General features: G+C 41.7%; 1 protein-coding gene across 1 annotated transcript in view; it reads right to left on the reverse strand.

Moving 5' to 3' along the window:
* Positions 1 to 9,648, reverse strand: part of LOC135573963 (inositol polyphosphate-4-phosphatase type I A-like) — a 50,764-nt gene extending 41,116 nt beyond the window's left edge. Inside the window, exon 1 of the mRNA XM_065024443.1 lies at positions 9,519 to 9,648. The gene's annotated coding sequence lies outside the window, so the exon portion shown is untranslated. The remainder of the gene's footprint in view (positions 1 to 9,518) is intronic.
* Positions 9,649 to 23,754: the final 14,106 nt, after the last annotated feature.

The following is a 23,754-nucleotide window of genomic DNA, read 5'->3' on the forward strand; positions in this document are numbered from 1 at the left end:
ATGGAATTCAAAGGAGGCGATAGACAGATGGGTAAGGGGAGAAAGAGAGAATGACCACTTGGGAGAGATGAGGATCCCGGTGCCACCACCCCGCTGACCAGAAGCTCTCGGGGTGTGCGAGAACACGTGGGCAGGACGAAGAGGGAGCAGTAGGAGTAGCAGTGTTGTCTGTGGTGATCCATGTTTCCGTCAGTGCCAAGAAGTCGAGGGACTGGAGGGAGGCATAGGCTGAGATGAACTCTGCCTTGTTGGCCGCAGATCGGCAGTTCCAGAGGCTACCGGAGACCTGGAACTCCACGTGGGTCGTGCGCGCTGGGACCACCAGATTAGGGTGGCGCGGCCACGCGGTGTGGAGCGTTTGTATGGTCTGTGCAGAGAGGAGAGAACAGGGATAGACAGACACATAGTTGACAGGCTACAGAAGAGGCTACGCTAATGCAAAGGAGATTGGAATGACAAGTGGACTACACGTCTCGAATGTTCAGAAAGTTAAGCTTACGTAGCAAGAATCTTATTGACTAAAATGATTAAAATGATACAGTACTGCTGAAGTAGGCTAGCAGGCAGTGGCTGCGTTGTTGACTATGTAGGCTAGCTGGCAGTGGCTGCGTTGTTGACACTACACTAATCAAGTCGTTCCGTTGAGTGTAATAGTTTCTACTGTGCTGCTATTCGGGGCTAGCTGGCTAGCTAGCAGTGTTGATTACGTTACGTTGCGTTAAAAGAACGACAATAGCTGGCTAGCTAACCTAGGAAATCGCTCTAGACTACACAATTATCTTTGATACAAAGACGGCTATGTAGCTAGCTACGATCAAACAAATCAAGCCGTTGTACTGTAATGAAATGAAAAATGTGATACTACCTGTGGAGCGAAGCGAAATGCGACCGGGTTGTTGAGTGCGGAAGTTCTGTTCGGTAGACGTTGGCTAGCTGTTGGCTAGCTAGCAGTGTCTCCTACGTTAAGGACGACAAATAGCTGGCTAGCTAACCTCGGTAAATTAAGATAATCACTCTAAAACTACACACTCTAAACTACACAATTATCTTGGATACGAAGACAGCAAAGACAACACTACACTAATCAAGTCGTTCAGTTGAGTGTAATAGTTGTGCTGCTAATCGGTAGACGGTGGACGTTAGCTAGCTGGCTAGCTGCTGGGCAGATAGCAGTGTAGACTGCGTTAGGACGACGAAATACGATAATTACGCAATTATCTATGATACAAAGACGGCTATGTAGCTAGCTAAGAAGAAATTGCTAAGATTAGACAAATCAAACCGTTGTACTATAATGAAATGTAATGAAATGTAATACTACCTGCGGACCGAGTGCGGATGCGACCGCTCGCTCCAACCCGGAAGTAACTAATCTAAACACGCTGAATAACCATATAATAATAATAATATAATATAATAATAAGTATAACCATAACCCCGCTAAACACGCTAAACTACCAGTATAACCATAACCCCGCTAAACTACCAGTACAACCACAACCCCGCTAAACACGCTAAACTACCAGTATAACCATAACCCCGCTAAACTACCAGTATAACCATAACCCCGCTAAACTACCAGTACAACCACAACCCCGCTAAACTACCAGTACAACCATAACCCCGCTAAACACGCTAAACTACCAGTATAACCATAACCCCGCTAAACTACCAGTACAACCATAACCCCGCTAAACACGCTAAACTACCAGTATAACCATAACCCCGCTAAACTACCAGTACAACCATAACCCCGCTAAACTACCAGTACAACCATAACCCCGCTAAACACGCTAAACTACCAGTACAACCATAACCCCGCTAAACTACCAGTACAACCACATAGTGAAAGTGACCTGCAGAATGTGTCAATTACAACACTGAATTAACACTTATTTGAACTTAATATCAATCAAATCAATTTAGCCTCAAATAAAATGAAAACTGTTCAATTTGGTTTAAATAATGCTAAAACAAAGTGTTGGAGAATAAAGTAAAAGTGCAATATGTGCCATGTAAAAAAGCTAACATTTAAGTTCATTGCTCAGAACATATGAAATCTGGTGGTTCCTTTTAACAGGAGTCTTCAATATTCCCAGGTAAGAAGTTTTAAGTTGTAGTTATTATAGGACAATTTCTCTCTATACGATTTGTATTTCATATATCTTTGACTATTTATTGGATGTTCTTATAGGGACTTTAGTATTGCCAGTGTAATAGTATAGCTTCCGTCCCTCTCCTCACCCCTACCTGGGCTCGAACCAGGAACACATTGACAACAGCCACCCTCAAAGCAGCGTTACCCATCGCTCCACAAAAGCCGCGGCCCTTGCAGAGCAAGGGGAACAACCACTCCAAGTCTCAGAGCGAGTGACGCTTGAAACACTATTAGCGCGGCCAGCGCTAACTCGAAAGTGCTGTTTGAATGAATGCTTACGAGCCTGCTGTTGCCTACCATCACTCAGTCAGACTGCTCTATCAAATCATAGACTTAATTATAACATAATATCACACAGAAATACAAGCCTTAGGTTGGACTAGTTAACTGTAAGGTTGCAAGATTGAATCCCTGAGCTGACAAGTAAAAAATCTGTCATTCTGTCCCTGAATAAGGCAGTTAACCCACCGTTCCTAGGCAGTCATTGAAAATAAGAATGTGTTCTTAACTGACTTGCCTAGTAAAATAAAGGTTAAATAAAGGTGATAAATAAAATAAATATATTTTCTTAAATTGGCCAAATCGGTGTCCAAAAATACCGATCTCCAATTGTTATGAAAACTTGAAATCGGCCAATCCGATTAAATCGATCGACCTTTAGCTCTAACCAACATGTCCAATCTCATCTCATTGATTGGATTCCAGGTTAGCCGACTCCGGACTCCAATTATCTTTTGGAGAAGTCATTAGCCCAGGGGTTCACATACTTTCCCCCAACCTACACAGTGAATGTTAAAATTATGTATCAATATAGACAAGAAAAAAACATTAATTTATGTGTGATTAATTTAAGCACACTGTTTGTCTATTGTGACAGAGGAAGATCAGATCACATTTTTTGACCAATTTATGCAGAAATCCAGGTAATTGCACAGGGTTCACATACTTTTTCTTGCAACTGTATATGCAGAAAGTGTACAGCATAATGGGTAAATTTCTGCAAAAACTTAAGAGCGTTGAAGTGCGAGGCTCAACTCCTCCACTGTTTTGGGTCCCCTGGCTACCACACTGTTCACAGTGTGAAGCAAACCTGTGCACATTCGAAGATACAGTGTGTGACTGCGAAGTGTTACATCTCACTCATCTCAATATCTCCGGTTCTGCTTCTGGCAACGTCATTTCGCTGAGTCTACTTTAAGGAAGAAACACATCCCCAATTTAACTGACAGTCTAAAAATGTCTTCAGATCCCTGATCATTAGTCACATTATTGAATGTTGGCATTGACCAGTGTTCTTCAAGCCTGGTCGTGGGGACCCCGTGAGTGTAGGCATTTGTTACTGTTCAGCGCTAACCCATCCGAATCAACCCAATGTTGGCGTAGCCGAGAAGCTAGGCCCATAATCTCACCAGTGGGAGTTAGACAAACACTGAACACTGCAATGAAGACTAGATAAGCAGCAAGGAGCCGCTTTCCTATTTAATCAATAGATAAACCCACAGTATGATAAATGCATGTTTCTGCCATTAGATTCCTCCTTCATAGGCAGTCTGAAGAGGTCTCACTCATTACAGCCGACGAGGGCGGCTGTTTAGAACAGCATGCACAGGACTCTGGGTATTATTTATTCCCTGTCAACGGCCCATCTGAGCGCATCACCCCAGCCAAAACCACCATAGGGGGTTAGAGTAGTGCCTAATTCTACAGACAGAGCATAAGGAGGGATGCTCCCCAAAAATCCCTACCTTAATCCAGTGAATGCTACAGGCAGCCTGTAGATAGTAGCATTAGCATAGCAGCTAGTAAATGTAAAAGCAGCATGGTGGCGAGTGACACAGCACAGTGCAGGCATGTAGAAGGGCTAATCCATATCCATAGACAGACTAGTACATCTCTGCTCCAAACAGCTGAGCTTGGTTCCTCGTCTATAGGGTAAGATGACAGTCTGCGTGGCGAGTGAAGGGCCTGGCTGTGGATGCGGTTTCCTCACAGCAGAGCAGCATGTAAACAAACCCACACGCAGCAGCGTCGTCATCACTGCTTACACTCTCCCCCATCTCTCTCCCTCCCTTACTTGCTTGCTCTCGTACTGTCTGCCTGCCTCCTTCGCCCTCCCTCTCCCCATCTGTCCCTCTCCATTTCTCTCCCTCCTTATTCCTGCAGCAGCTAAGAGAAGCAGACTGAGAAAGTCCTGTCTTCTCTCTGGCTGACACTGTTCTCCAGCAGAAATACACAGAGACAGGGACAGGAAGGGACAGATGGGACTGTGGATGCTTCGTGACAAACTGGGGTGACAGGAACCAGACGGGTTTTGTCCAGACGAGGAAGGGAATGAAGCCGAGAGGTGTCACTGTTCCCATCCTAAACCCTGCTCCAGAACCTCCTCAGTGACCAATAAATAATCAACATTTCCCTGCACTGTGTCACGTTGGCAGTCACGCTCTCCCTCTCTCCAGGGGTCCCATCCTTAGTATCGTTTAGTGTAGGGCCAGACCGACTGACCAACGACAGGTATCACTTTTCTCCACATGTGGATTTATGGTCTCCATTTAGCCTGCCATCATCAATAATTCAGTCTGTTGCATAAAAGGGAAACAGAGGTTTATGTCCCAAACGGCACCCTATTCCCATAAAGTGTACTACTTTTGACCAGAGCATTATGGGTACTGGTCAACAGTAGTGCACATCTTAGGGTACAGGGTGTCATTTGAGACACAGCCAGAGACAGTGGACTCGGGGTAGCACACGCCACTACTTGACTACAGACCCGTCAGCGCAGATCCCCAAAACAAAAACTTTGGTTCAGGTCTAATGGATTTCAGTGTAAAACAGCAAAGACAGGCAAGGCAATGCAGTGAGGCAGAGTAGCTATTGATGTCTGAGGCACCACCAAGTAGAAGAATTTACAATGTCGCTAATAAGTAAATTAAATAATACAGAAAGGTGAGTTTTACTATCAGACTTTTATGACAAAGGCTCCAGAGAAAAGAAAATACATGATTATTATAGTAGAGTAATTAGTAAGATAGCAACCATAGAAACGGTGTGTCAATGTGTGTGTGTGTGTCTGTGTTGCAGAAGAGTGTATGATGATATGAGAGGAGTTGAGTATAGTGTGTTGCAGGGGCATTGTAGGATGACGTAACATGCATGAGCCTGATTGAGTGCGTGTTTATGTGGGAAGCTATTATTGGCTTATAAGAGCAACAGAGTAGGCAGAGCATTCAACTGGCTGTGTGTGTGTCAGATTCACTGTGTTTAATACTGATATGAATCTTAAGAGTGTCTTCTCTGGGCTTGTTTACAGAGTGAGTGTTTGTTGAGACAGAAGGATGAATCAACAGGCTCCTGGTTGCCCTCTGAGCCAAGTGGGAGAAAAATCCCATCGCTGAGTCACAGCACTCCCCCCTACATACAGTACATACACAGTGGCCTCAGAGTGTATGCGAGCGCGAGAGGTAGCTAGCTACTATATTGAATCGCAAAACTACAGTGCCCAACTTAGTACTGTAGTTGTTTACAAATCACTGTAGAATCTTGTGAGCAACAGCCTACTGGGAGTAGTCTAAGAAACGGTTCCTGGTCATTCCAGATGCCTGGTCGTAACGCGTAAGCTTCCTCTCAATCAATAAGCATGTCCCCTCCCCTAGACCTTGATAGCTCCTACCAGGAAACCACTGACTGAGTCTGCCTTTACGACCTCACTCCACTCTAGTGATTTGTAGTAGTTGTCAATTCAGATATCCACTCAAGTCATGGACTTTCCCAACCCTCTAATGATTGTCCATCTCATGACTGGTGTCTTTTTTTAATGCTTTAGAGCTCTTTGAGAATCGTTATGGAATAAATAGCGCTACAAAAGTTGAATGAATTATTAGTAAATCATGCTAATGTGATTATGTACGCAAACTAGCACACAGCAAAGGCAGCTAAGGGCCATCACCTCTGGCCATGCACTGAAGTATGTCTCTCAAAACTGTCATTTTTCACTTGGTCATGTTCTTGTTCATCAGTCGTTCTTATCATATCGCCACTAACACATTATCTCCACTTTGGTCCATGTGAGACAGAGCTAATCCAGCAGTACAAAGGCTGTGTCCAAAACGACACCCTATTCCCTAGTGAACCGAAATGCACCCTATTCCCTATATAGTGTACTATGGGCTCTGGTCAAGATTTGTGCAAAATATACTAGGGTATATGGTGCCAATTTGAACGTGGACAAACAGTTGAGTGATGTGATGGGACAGAGAGACTGGGTTCTTAGCACAGGAGGCTACTGGGGGGAGGACGGCTCATAATAATGGCTGGAATGGAGTACATGGACTGGTATCAAACATATGGCAACCATGCGTGATGAATTTGTTACCATTCTGTTGATCATGTTCCAGCCATTACTATGAGCCCATCCTCCCCAATTAAGGTGCCACCAGCCTCCTGGTATTCTCAGGGATTTCAACAAGCTGTGTGATAGGAGCCTGTGTAGATAGGCCTGTTGCTGAGTCCCATTGAGACCAAGATCTCTTTTACAAGGGAGCCATGCATATACACAATTTACACTCTCAGATCCAGGTCAGAGAAAACACTGCTGAGGATGAATGGTGATAAATCACAATGATGAGGTTTCACCGGTTCATAACGAACTCTTCTGGACGCTCACTGTCCACTTCAGCCTGTGTCACAGCGGGATGATTTACAATAACAGTGACTGTGTTGATACTGATAACACACACACACACACACACACACATGTATAAAATAAATTCAATAGTAATCTTACCAGAAAACAGAGTTAGAAGAAAACAGAGTTCCAGTTAAAGCTGTGGTAGAAGACTGCACAGGAGGTGGTGATGATGAGAGTGTTCAACAATGCACCCATCTGGTCTGTATAGCTGACACATGGCACCATTTGGTTTCATTTTAGCCATGTGGAACTAACCGAGGCTCGTAGGAAAGGGCTGTCAACCGCACCACCACTCTGCCAACAGGCTTATATAACCCACCACTTCCACTTTCAGTAACTAGAAGCCCCTTATCTCCACCATTCAAGATCAGCCAACACAAAACGCAGTCGTCATAGATTTGAACGGACAATGCTGCCCTGGCAATGCCATGAACCCGTCATGATGATAATGAATGTTAGCTGAGAGAATTTCATGGTAATAGAGTATTTAATAAAATACTAGAATATGGTTTATCATGTACCAAGCGTGTTCAAGTGGACGAACAAAGAGGCAGGTAGTCAGTGGGCTACGGATATAATTTCACAGCCTGACTGCAGATAGTCATAAAATACCAGGAACGAATACATAGGATGCCTAGGGAACAATAGATAGGATGCCTAGGGAACAATACATAGGATGCCTAGGGAAGAATATGCCTAGGGAAGAATACATAGGATGCCTAGGGAAGAATATGCCTAGGGAAGAATACATAGGATGCCTAGGGAAGAATATGCCTAGGGAAGAATACATATGATGCCTAGGGAAGAATATGCCTAGGGAAGAATACATAGGATGCCTAGGGAAGAATATGCCTAGGGAAGAATACATAGGATGCCTAGGGAAGAATACATAGGATGCCTAGGGAAGAATACATAGGATGCCTAGGAACGAATACATAGGATGTCTAGGAACGAATACATAGGATGCCTAGGGAACAATACATAGGATGCCTAGGGAAGAATATGCCTAGGGAACAATACATAGGATGCCTAGGGAAGAATACATAGGATGCCTAGGGAAGAATATGCCTAGGGAAGAATACATAGGATGCCTAGGGAAGAATATGCCTAGGGAACAATACATAGGATGCCTAGGGAAGAATATGCCTAGGGAACAATACATAGGATGCCTAGGGAAGAATATGCCTAGGGAACAATACATAGGATGCCTAGGGAAGAATATGCCTAGGGAAGAATACATAGGATGCCTAGGGAAGAATATGCCTAGGGAACAATACATAGGATGCCTAGGAACGAATACATAGGATGCCTAGGGAACAATACATAGGATGCCTAGGGAAGAATATGCCTAGGGAACAATACATAGGATGCCTAGGGAACAATACATAGGATGCCTAGGGAACAAAACATAGGATGCCTAGGGAAGAATATGCCTAGGGAAGAATACATAGGATGCCTAGGGAAGAATATGCCTAGGGAAGAATACATAGGATGCCTAAGGAACAATACATAGGATGCCTAGGGAACAATACATAGGATGCCTAGGGAAGAATATGCCTAGGGAACAATACATAGGATGCCTAGGGAAGAATATGCCTAGGGAAGAATACATAGGATGCCTAGGGAAGAATATGCCTAGGGAACAATACATAGGATGCCTAGGGAAGAATACATAGGATGCCTAGGGAAGAATATGCCTAGGGAACAAAACATAGGATGCCTAGGGAAGAATACATAGGATGCCTAGGGAAGAATATGCCTAGGGAAGAATACATAGGATGCCTAGGGAACAATACATAGGATGCCTAGGGAACAATACATAGGATGCCTAGGGAACAATACATAGGATGCCTAGGGAACAATACATAGGATGCCTAGGGAAGAATATGCCTAGGGAACAATACATAGGATGCCTAGGGAAGAATACATAGGATGCCTAGGGAAGAATATGCCTAGGGAAGAATACATAGGATGCCTAGGGAAGAATATGCCTAGGGAAGAATATATAGGATGCCTAGGGAAGAATATGCCTAGGGAAGAATACATAGGATGCCTAGGGAAGAATATGCCTAGGGAAGAATACATAGGATGCCTAGGGAAGAATACATAGGATGCCTAGGGAAGAATACATAGGATGCCTAGGAACGAATACATAGGATGCCTAGGAACGAATACATAGGATGCCTAGGAACGAATACATAGGATGCCTAGGAACGAATACATAGGATGCCTAGGAACGAATACATAGGATGCCTAGGAACGAATACATAGGATGCCTAGGAACGAATACATAGGATGCCTAGGGAAGAATACAATGTCCATCGACATTAAAAGACCCGTATGTCTTGGTCATTGGAGGCAGAGTGCGCATCTGCTCGCTCCTCTCTTCCCATATGAGAACATTGCGTGAAAATAAGACGACTAGCCTAAGTTGCAGGTGGTGTTCATACCTAAACGTATCATAGGCAATAACTAGCTGTAGACCGCAATAACTAAAAAGCATACGGGTGATAACTGACTATACAGAGAAGAATACAACTTTGAAGTTAAAGCTTTTTTTGCAAGGCGGTGTAAACAATTAATGAGCAAATTAGCTATTATGCTAACCTTCTCATGGCGACTTTTCCTGCCTCTCCAACTAACCAGACAACTGCATTTCAAGATGAAGACACAAACCTTTCTACGACGTTTGATGACAATTAATTTGGTGGGAAAGAGACAGCCGTTGGTGTTGACGCTCGCTTGTTTCATTTGTTTCCAGCCTGTCTGCACTCCGCAGTGTGATCTCGCCTCTCCGCTACATTGTATCATGTGACGTTGCCACTTCATCAAAGGAACCTCCCCTTACTTGAGTCTGAGGCACATTCAGAAGGACACAACTTTATTGAAGACAAATCTATTTTCATTCAATCATGATAGGCTACGTCTTTGTACAGTGTCCTGGGAAAAAAAATAGAATTCGATTTTGGATTGACCAATAAAAGGCATGATGAAGAACTATATTTAGATTCAAAACATAAGTCAATGACATTGGGAAAATCAGGCTACAGAATATAATCAAGATATGAGTCTATGCTATGATTGAACTGATACAAATACACTTACATGGGTAAAACCGTTTGTTAAATTACATACATTATTATTATAATTATCATTATTATTATAAATCATTATTATTATAAAAGTTATCTGTCTCAAATAAAAATGGCTTCACTCTCTTGTGGTTGAGGGATGCTGTACAGTAGCTCAGTCAGGCCTGTGATGAATCCTGGCTAAATCCTGTAGGAAGGCTAAATCCTTGTTTTAAGTCTATCTTTGCAACATCTTGGCTCCAGTAAGGCATGGTCCAGCGTTGTGTTCTTGCCCTGCATAGATAGTCCTTATTACAGCAATTTCAAATGTTATCATATGTCATTATCTGAGCATATCACTGGTTATTACCATTACAAACTGGGTGGTTTGAGCCCTGAACGCTGATTGGCTGAAAGCCTTGGTATAGCACGGGTATGACAAAACATGTATTTTCACTTCTCTATTTACATTGCTAACCAGTTTATGATAGCAATAAGGAACCTCAGGGTTTGTGATATATGGCCAATATACCAGTATACTCCACGTTGCGTCTAAGAACAACCCTTGGCTGTGGTATATTGGACATATATCACACCCCCTCGGGCCTTAATGATCAAGTATGCATTCTTCTTCTTCAGTTCACAGTTAGATTAAGCTGTACTACCATCATGTGGCCACAATTTGCAGTCGCAGCTTTCACATTTGTGTGGTCTCTATTCTATAGAAAATGTACTATCTAGAGCAGTGTTTCCCAACCCTGGTCCTCCAGTATCCCCAACAGAACACATTTTCATTGTAGCTCTGGACCAGCACACCTCATTCAACTCAATGAGGGCTTGATGATTAGTTGACAAGTTGAAGCAGGTCAACTAATCATCAAGCACTCAATTAGTTGAATGAGGTGTGTTTATCCAGGTCTATAATAAAAATTACATTTACATTTTACATTTAAGTCATTTAGCAGACGCTCTTATCCAGAGCGACTTACAAATTGGTGCATTCACCTTATGACATCCAGTGGAACAGTAGTGCATCTAAATATTTTAAGGGGGGGGGGGGGGGGGGGGGATTACTTTATCCTATCCTAGGTATTCCTTAAAGAGGTGGGGTTTCAGGTGTCTCCGGAAGGTGGTGATTGACTCCGCTGTCCTGGCGTCGTGAGGGAGTTTGTTCCACCATTGGGGGGCCAGAGCAGCGAACAGTTTTGACTGGGCTGAGCGGGAACTGTACTTCCTCAGTGGTAGGGAGGCGAGCAGGCCAGAGGTGGATGAACGCAGTGCCCTTGTTTGGGTGTAGGGCCTGATCAGAGCCTGGAGGTACTGAGGTGCCGTTCCCCTCACAGCTCCGTAGGCAAGCACCATGGTCTTGTAGCGGATGCGAGCTTCAACTGGAAGCCAGTGGAGAGAGCGGAGGAGCGGGGTGACGTGAGAGAACTTGGGAAGGTTGAACACCAGACGGGCTGCGGCGTTCTGGATGAGTTGTAGGGGTTTAATGGAACAGGCAGGGAGCCCAGCTAACAGCGAGTTGCAGTAATCCAGACGGGAGATGACGAGTGCCTGGATTAGGACCTGCGCCGCTTCCTGTGTGAGGCAGGGTCGTACTCTGCGGATGTTGTAGAGCATGAACCTACAGGAACGGTCCACCGCCTTGATGTTAGTTGAGAACGACAGGGTGTTGTCCAGGATCACGCCAAGGTTCTTAGCACTCTGGGAGGAGGACACAATGGAGTTGTCAACCGTGATGGCGAGATCATGGAACGGGCAGTCCTTCCCCGGGAGGAAGAGCAGCTCCGTCTTAAAAATGTGTACTGTTGAGGGTACAAGACTGGTTAAACACTATTCTAGAACCTAAAAGGGCTCTTCGGCTGTCCCCATAGAAGCACCCTTTGAAGAACTCTTTTTGGTTCAAGGTAGAACCCTTTTGGTTCCAGGTAGAACCATTTTGGGTTCCATGTAGTACACTTTCCAAAAGGGTTCGACCTAGAACCAAAAACGTCTCTACTAGGAACAGCCGAAGAACCCTTTTGGAAGCCTTCTGTGATTTATCATTGAAACATCAATAATGTATTACGGTGTAATCAATTTCCTTTAAACCTGACAAACAATATGATTTGAATAGTACAAACATTTTCTTCAGTAAAATGAACTCAAGGAATTTGTGTTTTTGTATTCAGCCAAGCTCTTGTGCTTTCTGAGCTAGCCTACATCACTAGAAAGCTAATAAACGTAGGTGGGGAGCACCTCCTAAAGTAACCTTTTGGGTTTTCGCTGTCCGGTTTATGTCACAGTGGTCTTTGGGTTGTGTTGTGCCTGTGTTTTGGCTTCACCCATTGTTGTACCTGTTTATGTTTACTGTGGACATTAAAGCATTAAAACTTCTGCTCTCTACGCCTGACTCCACACCCATCATTCTCCTGACGTTACACCTACTCATTCAAGGGTTTTTCTTTATTTTTACTATTTTCTACATAGTAGAATAATAGTGAAGACATCAAAACTATGAAATAACACATATGGAATCATGTGGTAAACAAAAAAGTGATAAACAAATCAAAATAGATTTTAGATTCTTCAAAGTAGCCAACCTTTGCCTTGATGACAGCTTAGCACACTTGGCAGGCACTCAGTCAAGGAAGAGCCCCCTGCGATCCTCAGCCCCATTGTCTTTTTCCTCTACATGCTGCCCCTCATCGTCCTCAACGACAGCTACTTCCTGCCCACCCGGAGAGAACGTGGGCGCGGTGTTGTGCTATGCCTTGGTGTGCACCCTGTGGAATAGGATTGGCGTTGGCCTGTCTCTCTATGTCATCTGCCAGAGTGAGGCATTCTGGTTGAAGGACACCGATCTGCAGGAGAACCTGCTGTTTGCCTCCATCATCTCTGTGGTGGACCCGGTAGCTATGTTCGCGGCGTCTAAAGATATTAGGGTCGGGCCTCCTGAGTGGCGCAGTGGTCTAAGCTTGTAGCTTCAGTAGCCTCAGGCGTACAGTTACAAAGCGTGTATTTCCATAGATGGTCGTCATGCTTTACATACCTGGTATGCTTTAGTGACCACAAGCTAGTTTCCCTGTTGGCTAGTTTCCTTGTAGGCTAGTTTCACTGTAGGCTAGTTTCGCTGTAGGTTAATTTCCCTGTAGGCTGGTTCCCCTGTTCCCCAGAGTGAATGGCTGTGGGTGTCTCGCTGTCTTTGTTGCTCTGCAGTTTCAACATGACAAGGAGTTTCACTATAAACTGAAGAGGCCCTGGCCGTGTCTCAATGCTCCTAAAATGCTTCCTTTCCTCCACGTCCCCTTGCCTCCTTTCCTTTGCTTTGTGATCACTAAAAACTGAAACAATTGGATATATTTCCACCATATTGCCTTCACATGTCATGTTCGTTCAGATTGATGGTAAGGAAGAAATGAGAGGAGGTAAGGAGAGGAGGTAAAGAAGCCATTCAACACTGATTAAGACATAGCCCCCGAGTTTAAGCCTGGGAAAGATAAAATTGTTAATTGGAATTGTTCAGCAGCTTTACCCTTCCTATTCTGTTTTTCCTGTTTAGAAAAATAAACGCTTCATTAGACATCTGTTCATTTTGTTGAATTTTGGGGACAAAAGCAGTAGCTGCGAACACTCAGATAGAGGATTCCATCAGAGGTCTGAGTACCAGACGGTACACTACACACCTATTACTTTCACTACGGTTTGACCTGAACACTGGAGGAACAGTAAACCAAAAGGAGCGAAGGCTTTGGTTGACACTGTACCTTCCTGAGACAGATGCTTCGGACCCTTCTGATGCCTTTAGTCAGTGAAGGTGTCTGTTTGTTTGCAGTAGGTGGTATTTGACTCCTGACTATAAAGAGTCATAATTCTCAACCAATAGAATTTTGCACCCGAAAGAATAAAAGTCAATAATTGATGATGACGCTCTCTTCCTCCTTCTCTCTCTCTCTCTCTCTCTGGCCAGCTGCTGTACAACATGTTCACCTTCGTGGCTGACATGCCAGATGACATGCCAGATGACATGACAGATGACATGCCAGATGACATGCCAGTGGAGTCTGTGGTTGTGTTTATGGGCGTAGCTAGGTTCTTTGTGGTGGGCATCGGCGGACTGGCCGTCAGCTTCCTGTTTTGCTTTGTGACTGCGTTCGCTATGTGCTTTACGGCTAACGCCCTCGAGAACAAACCGCTCTTTGTCTTCATGTACACTTACCCGGCCTACCTGGTGGCTGAGCTGTTCTCCATCTCCAGCATCATGGTGGGAGTGTGTTAACACACACATATACACTGAGTGTTCAAAACATTATGAACACCTAGCTCTTTCCATGACATAGACTGACCAGGTGAATGCTATGATCCCTTGTTGATGTCACTTGTTAATGTGTGTGTGTGTGTGTGTGTGTGTGTATGTGCGCTCATATACTCTACACACAGCTCCACTCCTTCTGTGTTCTCGCTCTCTTCCAGGTGTGCGTTAACCCTTTCCGTACCGTTCCCTTCAACATGGCCTGCGAGGTGCCATCTCCTTTGCCATAGTGTTTAACTTACCAGACAACATCCAGCAAAATAATTGATTTGTTACTGCATCCATCGCCACCATCATATTAACTGTCTTCGTCTAGGTATGGAATTTGATCATGGCAGCCCGTGTATATATAATGCTAGTCCATTCAGAACACCGCGGTGCACAAAAACAAGTTGATGCAAATATGATATGAAGAGGATTTCAGTTGTGTGACTTCTGACCTTTCACACAGGGTATCGGCATTTGGCCCTTGATTGAATTAATGCACATTCTAATGACCAATCACAACATAAACACCATTAATGTCAAGGTTCACATCAGGGAAGGTAGAGCGCTAGCTAGCTGGATAACCAATTTCTCATCAATCAATTTGTTTAGATAGTTAATCAGGCGTTGCTATCTTCTACCCTTCCATGCCCATTCAGACTGGGCCCTCTGAGGTCTAGTATATTATGTCTCTCTGAGTTCTTACCTATTGTTCACCTAATACCTTTCTTGCACTACTGGTTAGAGCCTGTAAGTAAGGTCTACACCTGTTGTATTCAGCGCACATGACAAATAAACTTTGATTTGATTTGAGTATCTTATATCTCTCTGAGGTCTAGTATCTTACGTCTCTCTGAGGTCTAGTATCTTATGTCTCTCTGACGACTAGTATCTTATGTCTCTCTGAGTTCTAGTTCTAGCATCTTATGTCTCTCTGAGTTCTAGTTCTAGTATCTCATGTCTCTCTGAGTTCTAGTTCTAGTATCTCATGTCTCTCTGAGGTCTAGTTCTAGTATCTCATGTCTCTCAGAGTAGTCGTGTCTTTGGCATCATTAAACTGAAGACTATTAGTTTTTTGAAATCAATTCTCTGTAATTATTATTATGTGATTAACTAATCAGGTAAATGTAATTAACTAGGAAGTCGGGGCATCAAGGAAAATATTCAGATTACAAAGTTATAATTTTCCTAATACAACTTTTCAGATATTTTAATAGCTGATCAATTAGTTTTCTAATTAATGAATTATTCTTTACCTCACGTTAGTCTCATTCCAAGCGTAAATTGTTTGTTATCTTCACGAACCCAGTCTTCATTATGAATCATCCATACATCACTTGTCTCAATCATTTATTTATTTAACTAAATAATCAAAGAAATGCACACACAAACAAACAAAGTAGATATGGTTACAAGGAAATGCTAGGGGATGTGCCCTAGTGGGCTAAACCGGAATGGCGGCTTGGTAGACAAAGGGACTGAGAAGGGCGCGAAAGACAAGACACTACAAAGTTGATAATTCTAACAATTGAAATGCCAATCCTTTGCACATGAACGCTCACTCATTCGGGAATAATTGCAATCAATATATATATATTTATGCTCTGTGTGTCGTCGTGATCTCTGTTGGAAAGTTTGTTTCTGTTGGAGAGTTTGTCAGCACTCTCTCTCTCTTCCGTGGTTAGAATGGATAGTTCAGAGTACCATTCAGAAATGTTGTTGTAGAATATATGTTTCGGCGGTTGTCGACCTTCACATTCAATGATAGAATTCCTAGCTGCAGACTAGTAATTAGCATCAAAGATTTGCTCTTATTCTGTCGGTATCGATAGTCTCAGAGTTTCAACAACCATTACACCCTTAGCTTATACTCAGGTTTATGGTCTCTCCTCAAACCTTAGCCCTCTCGTGGTAATCGAGGTAAGCTGGTCTGGTCTCAAACCTTAGCCCTCTCCTGGTAATCGAGGTAAGCTGGTCTGGTCTCAAACCTTAGCCCTCTCATGGTAATCGAGGTAAGCTGGTCTGGTCTCAAACCTTAGCCCTCTCGCGGTAATCGAGGTAAGCTGGTCTGGTAGGAAATCCTTCCGATGGCGGTTATATTCGTAACAGTAGAAAGGGTCTGTGCTCACGGGTCTGTGCTCACGGGCCAATGATTTAGTTAACCTCTCTAGGGTAGGGGGCAGCATTCAGAATTTTGGATGAAAAGCATGCCCAAATTAAACCGCCTGCTAGTCAGGCCCAGAATATACGATATGCATATAGCTGGTAGATTTGGATAGAAAACACTCTAAACTTTTCAAAACTGTTCAAATAGTGTCTGTGAGTATAACAGAACTGATTTGAGAAAAATCCATTCAGGAAGTATTTTTTTTGTTGGTTTTGTAGTTTTCTATTCAATGCCATTACAGTATCCATTGACTTAGGACTCAATTTGCAGTTCCTATGCCTTCCACTAGATGTCAACTGTCTTTAAAAATTGTTTCAGGCTTGTATTCTTATAAATGGGGGAGTAAGACCAGTCTGAATGAGTGGACCCTGACGTGTCACAGAGCTTTTTCATGCGCAATCCAGAGAGAGTGCATTTCTTGTTTACCTTTTATATTGACGACGTTATTGTTATTGTCCGGTTGAAATATTATAGATAATTTAGGCTAAAAACAACCTGAGGATATAAACATTGTTTGACATGTTTCTATGAACTTTATGAATACAATTTGGATTTTTTGTCTGCCTGTTTTGACTGCGTTTGAGCCTGTGGATTACTGAAGCAAACGCGCAAACAAAATGGAGGTTTTTGGATATAAAGAGACTTTATCGAACAAAAGGAACATTTATTGAGTAAAGGAATGTCTTCTGAGTGCAACCATATGAAGGTCATCAAAGGTAAGGGATTAATTTGATCTCTATTTCTGAGTTTTGTAACGCTTCTGCTTGGCTGATTACTGTTTGTTATAATTTCTCAACTGGGCTATGTTCTCAAATAATCGTAAGGTATGCTTTCGCCGTAAAGCATTTTTTAAATCTGACACCGTGGTTGGATTCACAAGAAGTTAATCTTTAAACCTATGTTTAATATGTTTTTGTTTTCTGAATTTTTATAATGAATATTTCTGTATTTGAATTTGGCGCTCTGCCATCTCACTGGATGTTGGCCAGATGGGACGCTAGTGTCCCACATACCCTAGAGAGGTTAAACTCCAAAGGGAATTGGAGTTTCCTTCATTAAACAGTTTAAAACCACATTATATAATTTCACAAATAGTTTAATCTTTACTCATTCATTTTATACAACAATTAGATGCAAACCTCACAACTGAGACTCTTGTATAAACAGAGTTATGGTAATGTGGCTGTATTGTCTCTCATGAGTTTCACAAAATTGTACAAAATGGATCAGTTCGTAGCAGGATTCCTCCCCGACCGTGTACACCTTCTCCCAAAACATGGACATTGTTCAGTTCTCATGTTCTGTGATGTGGAAGAGGTTCCTTTGTTCTCCTGTGAACCTCACTCCCTCTCTACTCTGGCCATGAGGAGAGAACTCCTCTAGGAATTTATGACCTGCCTAACAGAGCCTGGGTGTAGGGGGAAGAGAGAGAGGTGGTGAGAGAGAGAGAGGGGGGGGGGGTGCAGAGAGAGGGGGAGGGTGCTCGCTGTACCCAAAGAGGGTCACGTCATGACAGAGTTCTAGTTGTAGTATCTTATGTCTCTCTGAGTCCTAGTTCTAGTATCTTATATCTCTCTGAGTTCAAGTTCTAGTATCTTATGTCTCTCTGAGTTCAAGTTCTAGTATCTTATGTCTCTCTGAGTTCTAGTTCTAGTATCTTATGTCTCTCTGAGTTCTAGTTCTAGTATCTTATGTCTCTCTGAGTTATAGTTCTAGTATCTTATGTCTCTCTGAGTTATAGTTCTAGTATGTTACCTTTTTTAGTTCTAGTTCTAGTATCTTATTTCTCTCTGAGTTCTAGTTCTAGTATTTTACCTTTATTAGTTCTAGTTCTAGTATCTTACCTTTCTTAGTTCTAGTTCTAGTATCTTATGTCTCTCTGAGTCCTAGTTCTAGTATCTTATATCTCTCTGAGTTCAAGTTCTAGTATCTTATGTCTCTCTGAGTTCTAGTTCTAGTATCTTATGTCTCTCTGAGTTCTAGTTCTAGTATCTTATGTCTCTCTGAGTTCTAGTTCTAGTATCTTATGTCTCTCTGAGTTATAGTTCTAGTATGTTACCTTTTTTAGTTCTAGTTCTAGTATCTTATTTCTCTCTGAGTTCTAGTTCTAGTATTTTACCTTTATTAGTTCTAGTTCTAGTATCTTACCTTTCTTAGTTCTAGTTCTAGTATCTTATGTCTCTCTGAGTTCTAGTTCTAGTATATTATGTCTCTCTGAGTTCTAGTTCTAGTATCTTATGTCACTCTGCGTTCTAGTTCTGGTATCTTATATCTATCTGAGTTCTACTTCTAGTATATTATGTCTCTCTGAGTTCTAGTAATTTATGTCTCTCTGAGTTCTAGTTCTAGTATCTTATATCTCTCTGAGTTCTAGTTCTAGTATATTATGTCTCTCTGCGTTCTAGTTCTAGTATATTATGTCTCTCTGCGTTCTAGTTCTAGTATATTATGTCTCTCTGAGTTCTACTTCTAGTATATTATGTCTCTCTGAGTTCTAGTTCTAATATATTATGTCTCTCTGCATTCTAGTTCTAGTATATTATGTCTCTCTGAGTTCTAGTTCTAGTATCTTATATCTCTCTGAATTCTAGTTCTAGTATATTATATCTCTGAGTTCTAGTTATAGTATCTTATGTCTCTCTGAGTTCTAGTTCTAGTATCTTATGTCTCTCTGAGTTATAGTTCTAGTATGTTACCTTTTTTAGTTCTAGTTCTAGTATCTTATTTCTCTCTGAGTTCTAGTTCTAGTATTTTACCTTTATTAGTTCTAGTTCTAGTATCTTACCTTTCTTAGTTCTAGTTCTAGTATCTTATGTCTCTCTGAGTTCTAGTTCTAGTATATTATGTCTCTCTGAGTTCTAGTTCTAGTATCTTATGTCACTCTGCGTTCTAGTTCTGGTATCTTATATCTATCTGAGTTCTACTTCTAGTATATTATGTCTCTCTGAGTTCTAGTATCTTATGTCTCTATGAGTTCTAGTATCTTATGTCTCTCTGAGTTCTAGTATATTATGTCTCTCTGAGTTCTAGTTCTAGTATATTATGTCTCTATGAGTTCTAGTATATTATGTCTCTCTGAGTTCTAGTTCTAGTATATTATGTCTCTCTGCGTTCTAGTTCTAGTATATTATGTCTCTCTGCGTTCTAGTTCTAGTATATTATGTCTCTCTGAGTTCTACTTCTAGTATATTATGTCTCTCTGAGTTCTAGTTCTAATATATTATGTCTCTCTGCATTCTAGTTCTAGTATATTATGTCTCTCTGAGTTCTAGTTCTAGTATCTTATATCTCTCTGAATTCTAGTTCTAGTATATTATATCTCTGAGTTCTAGTTATAGTATCTTATGTCTCTCTGAGTTCTAGTTCTAGTATATTATGTCTCTCTGAGTTCTAGTATATTATGTCTCTCTGAGTTCTAGTTCTAGTATCTTATGTCTCTCTGAGTTCTAGTTCTAGTATCTTACCTTTCTTAGTTCTAGTTCTAGAATCTTATTTCTCTCTGAGTACTAGTATATTATGTCTCTCTGAGTTCTAGTTATAGTATCTTATGTCTCTCTGAGTTCTAGTTCTAGTATCTTATGTCTCTCTGAGTTCTAGTATCTTATATCTCTCTGAGTTCTAGTTCTAGTATATTATGTCTCTCTGAGTTCTAGTATCTTATATCTCTCTGAGTTCTAGTTCCTTATATCTCTCTGAGTTCTAGTTCTAGTATCTTATGTCTCTCTGAGTTCTAGTTCTAGTATATTATGTCTCTCTGAGTTCTAGTTCTAGTATATTATGTCTCTCTGCGTTCTAGTTCTAGTATAATATATCTCTCGGAGTTCTAGAATCTTATGTCTCTCTGAGTTCTAGTATATTTTGTCTCTCTGAGTTCTAGTATATTATGTCTCTCTGAGTTCTAGTATATTATGTCTCTCTGAGTTCTAGTTATAGTATATTATGCCTCTCTAAGTTCTAGTATCTTATGTCTCTCTGAGTTCTAGTTCTAGTATATTATGTCTCTCTGAGTTCTAGTATATTATGTCTCTCTGAGTTCTAGTATATTATGTCTCTATGAGTTCTAGTATCTTATGTCTCTCTGAGTTCTAGTATATTATGTCTCTATGAGTTCTAGTATATTATGTCTCTATGAGTTCTAGTATCTTATGTCTCTCTGAGTTCTAGTATATTATGTCTCTATGAGTTCTAGTATATTATGTCTCTATGAGTTCTAGTATATTATGTCTCTATGAGTTCTAGTATATTATGTCTCTATGAGTTCTAGTATATTATGTCTCTATGAGTTCTAGTATATTATGTCTCTATGAGTTCTAGTATATTATGTCTCTATGAGTTCTAGTATATTATGTCTCTATGAGTTCTAGTATATTATGTCTCTCTGAGTTCTAGTATCTTATGTCTCTCTGAGTTCTATTATATTATGTCTCTATGAGTTCTAGTATATTATGTCTCTATGAGTTCTAGTATCTTATGTCTCTCTGAGTTCTAGTATATTATGTCTCTATGAGTTCTAGTATCTTATGTCTCTATGAGTTCTAGTATCTTATGTCTCTATGAGTTCTAGTATCTTATGTCTCTCTGAGTTCTAGTATATTATGTCTCTCTGAGTTCTAGTTCTAGTATATTATGTCTCTATGAGTTCTAGTATATTATGTCTCTCTGAGTTCTAGTATATTATGTCTCTCTGAGTTCTAGTATATTATGTCTCTCTGAGTTCTAGTATATTATGTCTCTCTGAGTTCTAGTATATTATGTCTCTCTGAGTTCTAGTATATTATGTCTCTATGAGTTCTAGTATATTATGTCTCTCTGAGTTCTAGTATATTATGTGCATCATAACATAAAAAAAGGTTTTTAATCATTTTAATTTGTCTCCCTCCTGGCTGTTTCCTGAGGGGGATTCTGATCAAAGGACAAAAGAGCATTGTAGCTCTGTATAAGAGGCTGGAGCTGCAGATTGCCATTGAGCTGCTGGATATCCAAGCAATGGTAGACATCAGCACAGCCTCCTCACGTGTTTGCTTGCAGAATGTGCAGATGCCATGTTTCCATACCATAGGCCTCTTGTCTGTTTATTGATATACCAAATGTATTTATTATCCGTGTTTTGTTTACCTCAAGCCTTTCCATTAGGTGAGCAATGCAAAAAATATTACACATTGATTTATTTATTACTTTTTGCCACTTTGAAAAGTGTTGCGTTAATGATCATTTTGCATTGGTAGTTGTGGGAAATGTGGTAAAATCCATAACATCGGATCAATAAACATATAATAATAATAATAATAATAAAAAACATAATAATAATAATGATGAAATAGATAATACAGATCCTAATCTAACATGTTCAGGTAGTGAGAGTGACCCGTCTGGACTCTTCTATAACATGCTATTTGTATCCAAAATACAGATTTGCAAAAGAGAAGTGCACTTTTTCCTTTAAGATGAGCAATTATAGAAGAATGAGGATGTTTATTGATAAATAAATATTTCTCTCTCTGTCAGAATGTGTCCAAGTCCTCTCTACTCTCCAGAGAACAGTCCCCCTCCCCTGGGGTGGACTATATCGATGAGCAGGGGGGGCCTGGAGGTCGGCGTTTGGGGTAGGGTCGTCAGTTCACCAGAGCCAGGAAAGCTCCAGACCCTGCCTCACTTTATAGGCTCTCTGAGAAGGATGACCCTGGTCTCAGGGACCAGGAGCCTGGTTAAGAGGTTGTGGATACTCCTCCTCTGCTTCCACCTCCCAGGCTAGGTCCCAGAGCATCAGGACACCACAAGGGCAGCGACAGAACCCCCTCCTAAGGCAGGCTTCCAGGGGCTCTCGCAGTCCACCCACCCCGTGAGAACCAAAGAACCAGATGAGGAAGACTGGGGCAATGTGGGCCAGGAGAAGGAAGAGCAGGCCAGCTGACCAGGCAGGGTGTTACAGTCAGGCAGGGTGTTACAGTCATGTTATAGTGCAGGATGAACATGCTCTCTGAACAGATCAGGGACCGTAGTGAGTCAGAAACTATGTACAATCTATAGCATAAGGGGATATGAGGGAATCCGTTATTTTGATTAAGACATTAATGAGCGAGCTAGGACGGATGTAGTCAAATGCACAACAACTGAATTCAGAACATGGGCCGTTTTTACAGTATTCTCCATGTACACCAAGTCAAAAATTATAGAATAAATCTATGAAAGCTCTTATAATACTCAATGATTACATTTCTCTGAAACAGGCTTATCCTTTTTGTTTATCCATTTAAGCTTGGAAAAGAGACCCTTAAACCCAGACTTGGGACCACACACCCACCCACTGAATAGCAGGCTAGTGATTGCTTTGCAATGCTTGCACTTAGCCACTGATTCCTTCCAAACCACTCATTGTTGAATTTGCAATTTCCAACTTGTTGTGTAATGTCCAATGGTCGATGAGCACCTGTACATTTTATCTATCATTTCTCTTCGTTATTTCTTCTCATATGACAAGGATTTAAAAACATTTGCCAGTAGATTTTTGACTTGGTTCATGATGATGACTGCTAGTTTGCTAGCTAAGATTTAGAAAGTATGATGTTGACATGATCAGTCCAATCAAAGCTGCTGTAGATATAACGTGATTTGACGTCAATTTATCTGTGGCCAATGACCTTGATCCTTCTTGGATTGGCACTTCTAATGTAACTCTATGGCAGCACACAAGGGGCGTGAATTTTTTAGCTCTACCCTTAGATTTGCGGTGACGTAGTTTCCCCATGAGTGACAGAACACTGAGCCAATCACAGCGCAAGTAGAGAACATTACCAACCCCTAGGCTCCGTATTTTCCGCTGGCTGCCCCACCACCACCATAGAAAGCACTGAGCTAGGCTGAAACACCTGCATTTTGGAGCTGCCTTACTCAAGAAAGCAAAAAAATGGACCAAGCTTTATTAACATTATTATATATATTATTATATATTTTTTTACATTGTTTGCAAACTGATATGTGACATGTATTAATGCCAAAATAACATGCAAACAGGCAACCCCACCTGCCCTGAATGACGAGTTGCCACTAATCAGGAGACGCATTTATGTTCTATTAACTTTTATTGAGTTTAAATGTTTCCCTCTTCCTCCTCCTCTCTCTCCCCCTCTCCCTCTCCTCTCTCCAGGTCTATGTCTCCTGGTTGTAATAATGATGTATGTAGTCTGGACCCAGGTACTGGACACTCTGGAGGACTACGCTGCCCAGCAACAACACTCCTCTCAGTGTCCAACAGTCTACCACCTCAGCATCCAATACGGCCTCTCCTTCCTGTTTGCTCCCGTCTCCGTCTTCTTCTTCCTGCTGGCAGCACTGCTCTTCATCCTGATTAGACGAACAGTGTGGAGGTGCCATCACAAAGTGCCAATGTAGTGACTG

This window comes from Oncorhynchus nerka, linkage group LG2 (assembly GCF_034236695.1).
Source record: "Oncorhynchus nerka isolate Pitt River linkage group LG2, Oner_Uvic_2.0, whole genome shotgun sequence".
NCBI classification, from domain to species: Eukaryota; Metazoa; Chordata; class Actinopteri; order Salmoniformes; family Salmonidae; genus Oncorhynchus; species Oncorhynchus nerka.